The sequence below is a fragment of the Athene cunicularia genome (assembly GCF_003259725.1).
Source record: "Athene cunicularia isolate RWA chromosome 1 unlocalized genomic scaffold, athCun1 chr1_part2, whole genome shotgun sequence".
NCBI classification, from domain to species: Eukaryota; Metazoa; Chordata; class Aves; order Strigiformes; family Strigidae; genus Athene; species Athene cunicularia.
Window position 1 is genome coordinate 7,753,500 of NW_020799092.1, and position 10,476 is coordinate 7,763,975.

Here is a 10,476-nt window from a genome sequence, read left to right on the forward strand (position 1 = left end):
CCCCCCCCAATTTATTTTTGTTTAATTTGGAGTTTACTTTCTCCCCGTGCCGGGGCGAGGACTTCGCGGGTTGAACGCTGGAGGATTTCGACGGACTTTGTCAAGGGACCAAAGAGAACAGATAGCAAATAGTTATGATAAAATTTCAGGAAAAGACGATTACTTATAGGCCTTTCTTCATTCCCTAACTGGAAATCAGGAAGAAGAAAGATAGAAATGTGAGAAACAGCATTTCCCCCAGGCTTCCCCCCTCCCACCAGATTTGGACACAATTCTAAAAGTATCATTTAGACCAGGGTGTGACAATGAACGTGGAGCTGATGTTTGTGAGACACTCGTCTCCCTACCTGTAACCCTCCCTTCAGAAGGTGTCACCTTACAGAGGCACCTGGCGCTTCCCTGCGGGGTGTCTGCTGCTGTTCAGAGAGGCCACCGCCTGCAGAGCCCTGCAAGAGTTGGGTGGGTGGTAGTGAATCCTGTTTTCAGATATCGGAGCAAATGGCTTTGTTGGTTTATTTCTTTTTGAGACTTGGATAAGAAGTGTGGTACTGTAACATGAGAAGCCTGTCAAAGTAAGGAAATGTGATAAACTGCCCAGCAATGCCTATAGTTTGAGATGAGCTGCTTGAGATGAGTTCAAGTTTTGCAGTCTCGTTTACCTTAGAGTTTTCAGCATATTAATATGATTTTCATTCTAACACTGACCTTGAATGCTTTTTTTCCTCTTGGAGGAAGGGATAAGCTATAAAAGATAAAACTACTAATTGCATGCACCACAGAAAATGATGCTATTTTATGGCTGATGCCTGTTCTGGCATTCCTGTAGCTATCAGGACATCAATCAGTCTTCAAAACAGTCACTTCCTGATGGTACTTAGTTATAAATACTTTAATTTTGTCTTTTTTTTTTAACAAGTAACTTTTTTTTCCTAGCACTGAAGGTAATTTCACAGTCTGGATGATTGCTGGCCATCTTGGTCACAAACCAAATTCTGTTCTCTGAACACATCCATACCATTGTAAATTACCTGAGTAAATGACCTGACCGAAACAGTGCAAGAAATTGGATAGACTTGCGTCATTGGGTGTAAGAATGCATTCCAAGGATTTTATTCTGCAATACATGATAAATGACAGGAGAAATTCTCATCTTATTTAGAGTGTTTGCTTGTGCAAACTAAGAAAACTTGCTACTGCCTTCATTCACAAAAAAATGTAAAAAGCCATTTTGGACACAATGGGGCAAATTAAGACTGTGAAAATAGTTGCTCACAATTACAGTATACCTTTTTAGTTCTTAATTGACAGCAAGGAGATAAGTTCAAATCTGTAAAAACTTTTCCAAAGTAATAAAATTTGTGTAAGGGATGTAGTGAACTTTGCTTTAATATCAGTAACCCATTGCAAATTCACTTCTGACGCTTCTTACCAAGCTGAGTGCATATGCATTGGAAAGGAGTAGCAGAAGATGTGAGACCAGGAAAGTTGATGGCGGTCATTAAGTAGGTTTTATTCTTTATTAAACAAGAACTCTTATTGTTCTCTGAGGAACTCTGAAAATCACTGTGCCCCCATCAGGGTGCCTATGTCACTTGTATCACTGTGTGCATACTCTTTAATGCATGACTTTGCTTATCTGACAGTCACAATCTAAATCTAAATATCTAAATATAAATGTGACTGTCATAACCACCCCAAACTCCAGTATGCAGATCTTTGCTGCAGGTGGAGCGGGTATTGACCTGGGGAAGTCCTCACAGAACTTCTGGAAGAAATCCACTCGTCTGTAAAGCACAATCATTTTACTATGAAGGAAGAAAGAATGACATCTACAATACAGGTTGACTGGGTCTCTGCTACCTTGCATCCTCTACTAAATGGCCACTGTGCTTTGGCGCAGAGCAAGACCTGGTAGACCATGACTGTTGTGAAAAGCCAACCACATTGCCTGCCAATGGTGATGCACTTGGTATTTCCATCACCCTTCCTTTCCTGCAAGTATGTTTGGGCTCCTCAGGTGTCTGTAGGCCTTTGTTGATTTGGGCTGAAGTGGTAAATTTTGTCTGGGAATATAAGTAATATATCACTCATGAATAATGAATTAATGTACAGAATATGACAATAACATCTTTATAGAATATATAAGGAATTCTTTTTCTTTTACTGTCTTTCATTCTTCAAGCAGATGGAAAGATTGTTTAGAAAATGAGAGCAGAGGGAGGCAAAAGGTGCCCAATCCACTGATTGAATGATAAAGATGAACTGAAAATTACATACTATTTGATGGCCTTTGAAAAGGGATCAGAGAAGTGATAAAGTCTTAAAAGAGCACAAAACATTTTACAGTCTGAGTGGAATTAAAGATTCCAAGATTTTTTGTCAGTTAGTACTTGGTTCACATAAAGGCAGAAGATACAATATTATCATTGTGGTTAATCTGAATGATTTTTAAATCTACAACTTGCTTCTGAAAAAACACCTGAATGCTTTGGCAGCAGGAGGTGCTGGTTCATTATGATTCCAGTAAGAAAAGCACTCTGACTCTGTAAAGTATATATATAAAAATGACATTTATTTGAGCTAACAGGATAACAAAAAAGAGGACAGTATAGATAATCTGACATCCACTCAGACACTGGGAGTCCTGAGTTGGGCAGCATTGGGTGGGTCTCCAACGAGGCACACCATACAGATCCCGTCAGTAGAGAGGTTAGTCAGCACTGTGGTCTTTTGAGTTCTTAGAGGATTTTCTTACAAGAAAATATTTCTATTCATCATTTGTACTGTCAAACAAAAATGAGAACTTGTTGCTGCACTTTTAGATAAAGGCAAGGCCACGCAGGTGGTGTAATCACCAATAGTGAGTGGGAGCTTGATGACAGACTCCTCCTTACAGTTAGTTGTCTAAGTTCATCCTGTGGCCAAGGGATGTGTGCAGCACAGGACAGCCTGAAGGCCAGGCTGTACGTGCAGCACTGTACAGCACAGCACAGGCTTCAGCCAACCCAGGTCAGCTGTTCTGTGGATCACTAACTCCTCGATATACAATGGTCTTCCGGTCAGAATGACTAACTTCCACCCCTTGATCCACAGTCAGTTGACCTTTCCTACAGATACTGTAAATTGCAGATTATACAAGTAAGTTTTTTTGGCTAACAGAAAAGTTATTTTACAAAAAAACCCCCACTAAAATTAATAATACCAGAGTAATAAAGCAAATATTGATTGTAAGAATAGGTGTAGGATAGCAGTAACCTTGGAGCTAGGACCATCAGAGATGTCCTGCCATCAGGTCCCTAGTCCCATGTACCCTAAGACACGGTGGTGTGAATTTCACCAAATAGTCCAGTGATGTGATGTAGTAGATGAAGAGGAGCTTTTGTGTTGCTGAAGGGTGGAGATGCCTGGTACTTCATGTTGATTGACGTACAGCATGCAGAGATCAAAAGCAATACTTGGAGGATCCATGTAACGGTTCTGTGTAAGATAAAACAAAGACTTTTTTTTACATACAGTGTAAGTTCAGATGTGTAATGAAGAATGTCTGCTTGTTCCTTTAGGATTGACTACGTGGCTCCTGGTCCATGTGTCCATTTGCAGGGATGAGTTTCCCTCGAAGAGTCTGCTGTTTGCATTTGCTTCTGACTCTTGAGGGGTTGCTGGGCTCTGTCAGCATCCTGAACTGTACCTCATAGTGCTGATATCCCAGCAGAAGAGGCTAGGATAGGAGGCATACTTTACTATTCAAATTCTTTACAACCTATAATGGCACTGTTGAGCGGTTATGGAGAGTGTGAAAGGGGAGCTGTGCACGCATCTGTTCCTTTAATAAGGCATTGGTCTGTTCCATTAGATCAGCTCCTCTGGGGTGATAGGTATGTGATATACCCTGTGTCCTTCATGCTCAGCTGCCCACTGTCAGACCATTTGGCCTCTAAACTGAGACCTGTTGTCCAACTGGATGCAGGCAGGTGGGCCTATCCACTGGCTAACCACAGGCCTTTCAGTGTTCCACTGGTTGACAGATGCAGCTGAGGACACAGCAATGTAGCTGGTACATGTGTCCACCATCACCGGTATGTTCTGAAATCCCTGCACTTTTGGTAGAGGTCCTGCATAATCTGTTTGTCTAGTATGACCAATAACAGGGCTTCACTGAATCTGCTCATAAGACAATTGTGAGAGACTGAAAGAGCTATTGCCTCAAGCATTGTGGCTGCATAGCACAGTGAGCCGCAGGTTGGGGGGGACACAGGCAGCAGGTGGGCAGCTCCTGCTGGGTGTGGGGGCCACGCCAAGGAATGTGTAGTTCTGTGCTGCCAGGCAGGACGACTCAGCGTTTATTTGAGGAAGGGGCTTCGTGACCATCCCTACAGTGACACCTGCGCAGACCACTGAGAGTTATGTAAGCTGAACAGCTGTTCAGGAGCCATAAAAGTTCTCAAGGCTTGTGACTGCGCATACCAAGTAAATAGTGTGCAAAGTGAGATCTGAACACCGCCCCCCTGCCTCACATGCAAATGAGCCCAGGAAAGCCATGCAAATAAGCCACAGTATTTAAGGAGTAGTGAGCTGTATCTTGGCGTGCACTCACCACCATTGTTGACAAGATCAGGAGCTGGACTGGAGATGTCACTGGTACTCAGGGTGGTGATCCGAATCTCTCCTCTACTTCTATTATTCCTCTCTTTTTCTCTCTCCCTCTGTTATATGTTATGGGCCATTCAGCCCTTTTTAAAATAAGAGTTTAATATCTACTGTCTACAGAGCTTAAAAAAAACAGGGTTTAATTGGCTTATCTTAAAATAGCTTCTGCTGTTAATAAATTTTTCAATCAATCATTTGGTGTCACATCGCCTTAATTTAGCTCAAGGGTATCTCAAACATCAAATATCAGGGTGGGTTGTTCAAGACAGCCCTCTCTGGCATTAACTGCCCTACCTATTAAGAGATAAGTCCAGCTGTCCCTAGCCCCTCTCATCTTTGAGGACTGGCTAGAATTCATATCTTACCACATTAATTCATCACCTTGAACGCAACAGCAACTAAGGTAACTTTTTAGCTTTCAGTATTGCACAAACTGCACACTGCCACATTTATATGTGCATCAACACCAAGGTGTCTGGACTTCTCATGTCCCTGCTAAGCAAGGGTTTCCTCATCAGGAAATGCATACCGGGAGACAGAGCATCAGGAGATAAAGTAACACTCCTAATTTGAGCAGACAGATCTGCTGCAGCATTGTGCTCCCTCTCTTCTCCAACATCTTGAGTGATGTGAGCATCAACTTGTCAAACCCACAAGTGTGAATTCTTGGGGTTTTTTTGCCTTCTACTTCCGTAAGTCCTGACTCAACAATGGTTTCCCATCTACTGCCCAATTGTCATTAACTAACTCTTGTGGCTCATACACTGCCAATCACTCTGCACTTGTATTGCCCCCCCTTCCCTCTTTGCACAAACTCCAAGGTGCTATATCACCACCTTTTACTAGGACTTACAAATGTCTGTGGGGTTGACGGACCTAGCACAACAACATGGGAGACAGCATGTTTAGCCTGTTCAAAAGTGGCTTTTTAATCATCTCTCTATACAAACTAGTTTTTCTATTTTTAAAAAATTATTCAGGGTGTTTTGCCCCAGGAGACTGCCGATTCTTTTTGGATCCCAACAAGAAAGGAGGTAACACTCTCAGGAAGAATTAATAACCTAGAAAAGATAATAGCAAGTTATAAAATCTTATGTTCTGTCTGATGCTGCGGGAAGCTGAGATGATATAGCATCAAATGGACCTCTGATCAGGGCACTTCATATAGATATGGAGAGAGAAAAAAAAAAACCAAACAAAACCCATATATAAAAAGGAGTGTAATAATATGTCTGTATTATAGGTCTTACACCAGATGCACGAACAGCCAATATGCTCTAGGTCTGGTTGCATTCAGGAGAAGCAGTCAGGTTCATGAATAGTTTGGTTTATTCTTATGCAACACCTACAGATTCTCTGAGAGTGCCTGCGATAAATTCACAAACTGCAGGTTGGCCGTATAGCACTACACCCAAAAAATGATTGCAATCACACACACTTAATTCCAGGTACTCACTCAGCATAGCCATGGGCCCAAATCTTACTAAAAGTTGTTCATTCTGGGGAAGGGGGGAGACAAGTAGCAAAAATCATCGATCTGTCCCTCCGATTTGGTATCGGATTATCATCCCTCTAAGTTAGATGCAAACTCAGGTAAGTATTTATCTAAGTCTGTATGTGTGAGTGGGTGGGACTGTGGTCAAGGCATTATTTCTTGAGTAATGGCACAGAACATTTGTTGGTGCAAGTTGTGCACTGTTTCTGTGGGAAAAGAGGAAGAATGAGAGATAAGGTCCACAGAATTGTGCAAAGCAGTCCTTGAGAGAAGGGGAAGAGCAGGAGATAAATCTGCATAATCATGTCAAATATTCCCTGAGAAAAGTGGAAGAACAGGACTGCATGGCCTACACCTTGCTTTGTGCTCCTCCTTGATTCAATGGCAACACAAATCACTGGATCTCCATGGAGTATTTCATGGAGATCTACATGGAGTATTTCATACCATCTGATGTCATGCCCAGTGTATATAGGTGAGCCTGGGTTCTCTCTGGCACACCATTTTCAGTTTTCCAGTGTGGTCAGGTCGCTGCTGTGGGGGGCGGTTGGCGTGCTCTGTAAGCCACTGCTGCATTTCACCCATTTTTTTTGACTCACTATTGTTACTGTTGTTCTCTTGTTATATATAGTAAATTCTTTCTTATTATTCAACCTATGAATTTTCTAATTTTTGTCCCTCCCCTATTTCACCAGGGAGGAGGAAGGTGAACTGCTGGCCACATGGTGACTGGCTGCCAGCTGAGTTCAAAACTCAACAGTTTTTGGCACCCAGCAGGGGCACTGAGGTTTTTTCTTTTGAGATAACAACAGATTAGCTTGGCTCCTTAAGATCTTATCACCTGTACTGGGTCTGGCTGACCTGGAATTGGTTTTCCCCTACAGCAGCCCTCACGGTGCTGTGTTTTATGCTGGGAGCTGGCAGGGTGTTGGTAGCACCCTGGTGTTGTGACTACTGCTGAGCAGTGCTTACACAACACCAAGGCTCTTTCCAACATATTTTCCCCCAGTGGGACGGGGCACACAAGATCCTAGGAGGGGACACAGCCAGGACAGCTGACACAAACCAACCAAAGGGATATTCCGGACCATGTGACATCTGCTCAGTATAAAGCTGGGAGAAAGGAGGAAGGAGGTGGGGTCACCCTTGGTCCTCTGAGGCAACCACTACGCGTATTGGAGCCCTGCTCCTGAGAAGGCCCGACATCGCCTGTCCATGGGAAGTAGAGAATGAATCTGTTTCCTTTTTTTGCTTCCATGCTCGGATCTTTGCTTCGCTTTACTTATATTAAAACTACTTTTGTTTTACCCACAAGGGTTGGTCTATTGTTGGAGAATGGCTTGCAGAACAAGGTCATGGGTCTGTGCGGGAGCTGGTTACAGCTATTTGATGTAAACAAAGGAAAAACCCAGGGTACAGTTATGCTAACCAGGAAGGAGATTCAGGGCACAGTTATGTTAACAAAGGACAGTTATGCTAACAAAGGAAGAAACTGATGTACAGAGCGGCCTTGATTATAATGGTAAACAACTTTTGAGGAAAAAACAAGCCAGAAGGAGGAGGATGTTGTGACATACTCAAAATACCACAAGGGGCTGGGATATTATAATGTAACCTTTTAGATGTATCCAATAGATTTATGATTAGTATGCATAATTACAGTTAGTGCTTATATAAGATGTGATTTCTTGCAATAAAGTGAAGCTATCATTCACATTGAATCGACTGCTTGCTTTCTCCATCTGTCACAGTCTATCTTATTTTCTTTCCCCTCTTTGCCCTGTTGAGAAAACAAGGGGAAAAGGGGGGAAGTGATAGGGCAATTTGGTGGATACCTGGCATTTAGCCAAAGTCAAACCACCACAGTCTATTTTGGGCACCCAATATGGGGCAAAACAACGGCAGTTTTATATTGTGTGCTTAGTAGCTATAGTAGCTATAGTAGTTATTAAGCAACAAGCTCTTGTGCTGGTCACAGGTTTCTTTACTGTGCTGCTTATATTTATTTTGTTAAGCTTGGGAACATGCTGCAAAGAATTGGGAACATCATGAGTGGTTTTATTTTGCAGGCTCCCAAGGTACTTAGTGATCCTTATGTTAGCTCATTGATACTCTTTATTAATGCTGTTCGCCTGTTGTGGGTTGTGTGGAGCTCGGTATGCTTTTGGTGTAAGAGAAGGCAAATTTTGGATGAGTCAATACCAAAATGTGCCCTGAGGCGGCCTGTTCCAGGGTGACAGGGAGAGTGGAAGGAATTGGGCAGATTCCTAGGATGGTTATCACCTCCTGTAGCCTGAGATCTTACCCCTGAACAGGCAAGAAACCCTACAAAATTGACACAACACCTGATAAAGGGGTGCCTTGCCTATCCCAGTGAAAATCAACAACTTCTAGCCCTGTACTGGGGCCTGGCCTGTGCTTACCGAGCTGCAGTTCAGTACTCTCAAAGGACTGTGGTTGAGATGGGACTCGAACAACAACAGCAACAGCAGAGATTGCCCCAGTAGTCAAAAACAAACAGTGGACAAGGAGAACAACAGGCCCATACCCTCGATTAATAAGGGAGGAGAATGAACAGGAAGAAGCTGGTCCTGCAGCAAAGGTATCAGAAGAGGGAATAACAGAACTCAAACAGGAGGTGGAAACTGTCCGGTCCCTGACGTCATCAGAACTGTGAGATCTGCGGAAAGACTCTTGCCGCCAGCTGGGTGAGTGGATTGCTGCCTGGCTGCTGTGATGCTGGGATAATGGGACTGATGCTCAACAACTGGAAGGTAAGGAAGCCCAACAGCTGGGTTCCCTTGCTAGAAATTGAGGAATTGAAAGGGGAATTGGAAAAGAGCCATCAATCTGCAGTCTGTGGAGACGGCTCCTTTCAAGTGTTAGAGCAAGGTATCCTTTCAAGGAAGATCTTATGGACAACTGCCCAGGGAAGTGGGCTACTGCAGATGAAGGTGTCCAGTACCTGAGAGAATTAGCAGTGCTGGAAGTCAACTATGGTGATCCAGATAAAGATGAAGCCCCTAAAAATCCAGAGGATGTCCTGTGCACACGGGCCATGTGGAGGAAGGTGATTAAGGGTGCACCATCCTCATATTCTGCCAGCTTGGCTGCCATGTACTACCCAGAAATGGATGTGGGAGAAGGACTAAGATGTACACCAACTGTGGAGGCAGTCTCTTCCTGGCTTCAGAACTTTGAAGAGAGTCTTGGTACCTCCTCATCTCTACGGGCGAGTGCCCTGGATGTTAGGAGCTCCCCAAGAAATCAGTTCTCTTCTGTCCCAGTCAGGGGGAAAGGGAAACCCAGGCGCATGACATGTAGCAAACTTTGGTTCTTTCTGTGTGACCAGGTGTTGTAGTTTAAGCCCTGCTGGGACCGGAGAGCACGTTGCCGTTGCCCCTCCCACACCTGCAGCCGGTCGGGCTGGAAGTTAGGCACAAACCTGGGCTAAAATAAGAAGAAATTTAATACTACAGAGTGATAAAACAATCTGAACAACAACAGTAGCAATGGTAACAACAATAAACAGCAATAATAGTGAACAAGACAAACGATATACAGAGAAATACTGATAACTGGTCACGGTACAGGTTCCCGCCACCAAGCCCACCAAAGAGCAAGCTAAAAAGGTTCTGCCCCTGGACCTGATGCCAGCATGGTATGAATAACCCGGCTGGAGATCCCTTCCCCCTCTCTCTCTGCTGGCGAAACCTAACCCTATCCTAGTTGAACCAGGACACTAGGGTGGGGACATGACAAAGTGGGATGGTCAAACCACCTTTAAGTTGGAAGCTCATGTACATGGAAAGACCCCTGCCAAGAAGAAGACATCCAGGAAGGTTGTTAATGTAGCTGGTGTAAAACCACAAGAAAATAACCAGCGATCTCCCAGATAGAGGAAGACTGAGATCACCTCCATTGACCCTGATGAAGGAACCTCCTGCCTGGCATGACAGGTGTCAGATAGTGAATACTCCGACCAAGAATGGGAATAGAAGGCCCCTGCCTTCAGCCAGGGGGAGGAAAGGGATGATTGAGTGTATTGGACAGTGTGGATTCGATGGTCTGGCACATCAAATCCACAGAAGTACCAGGCTTTAATCGACACCGGGGCACACTGTACATTAACGCCATCAAGTTATAGAGGGGCAGAACGTATCTGGATCTCAGGATTGACAGGGGGATTGACAGAACTATCAGTACTGGAGGCTGAGGTTAGCTTGACTGGGGACAAGTGGGAAAAACATCCCATTGTAACTGGCCCAGAAGCCCCTTGTACCTTGGGCATTGCCTATCTCAAGAGGGGATACTTCAGAGACTCAAAAGGATAC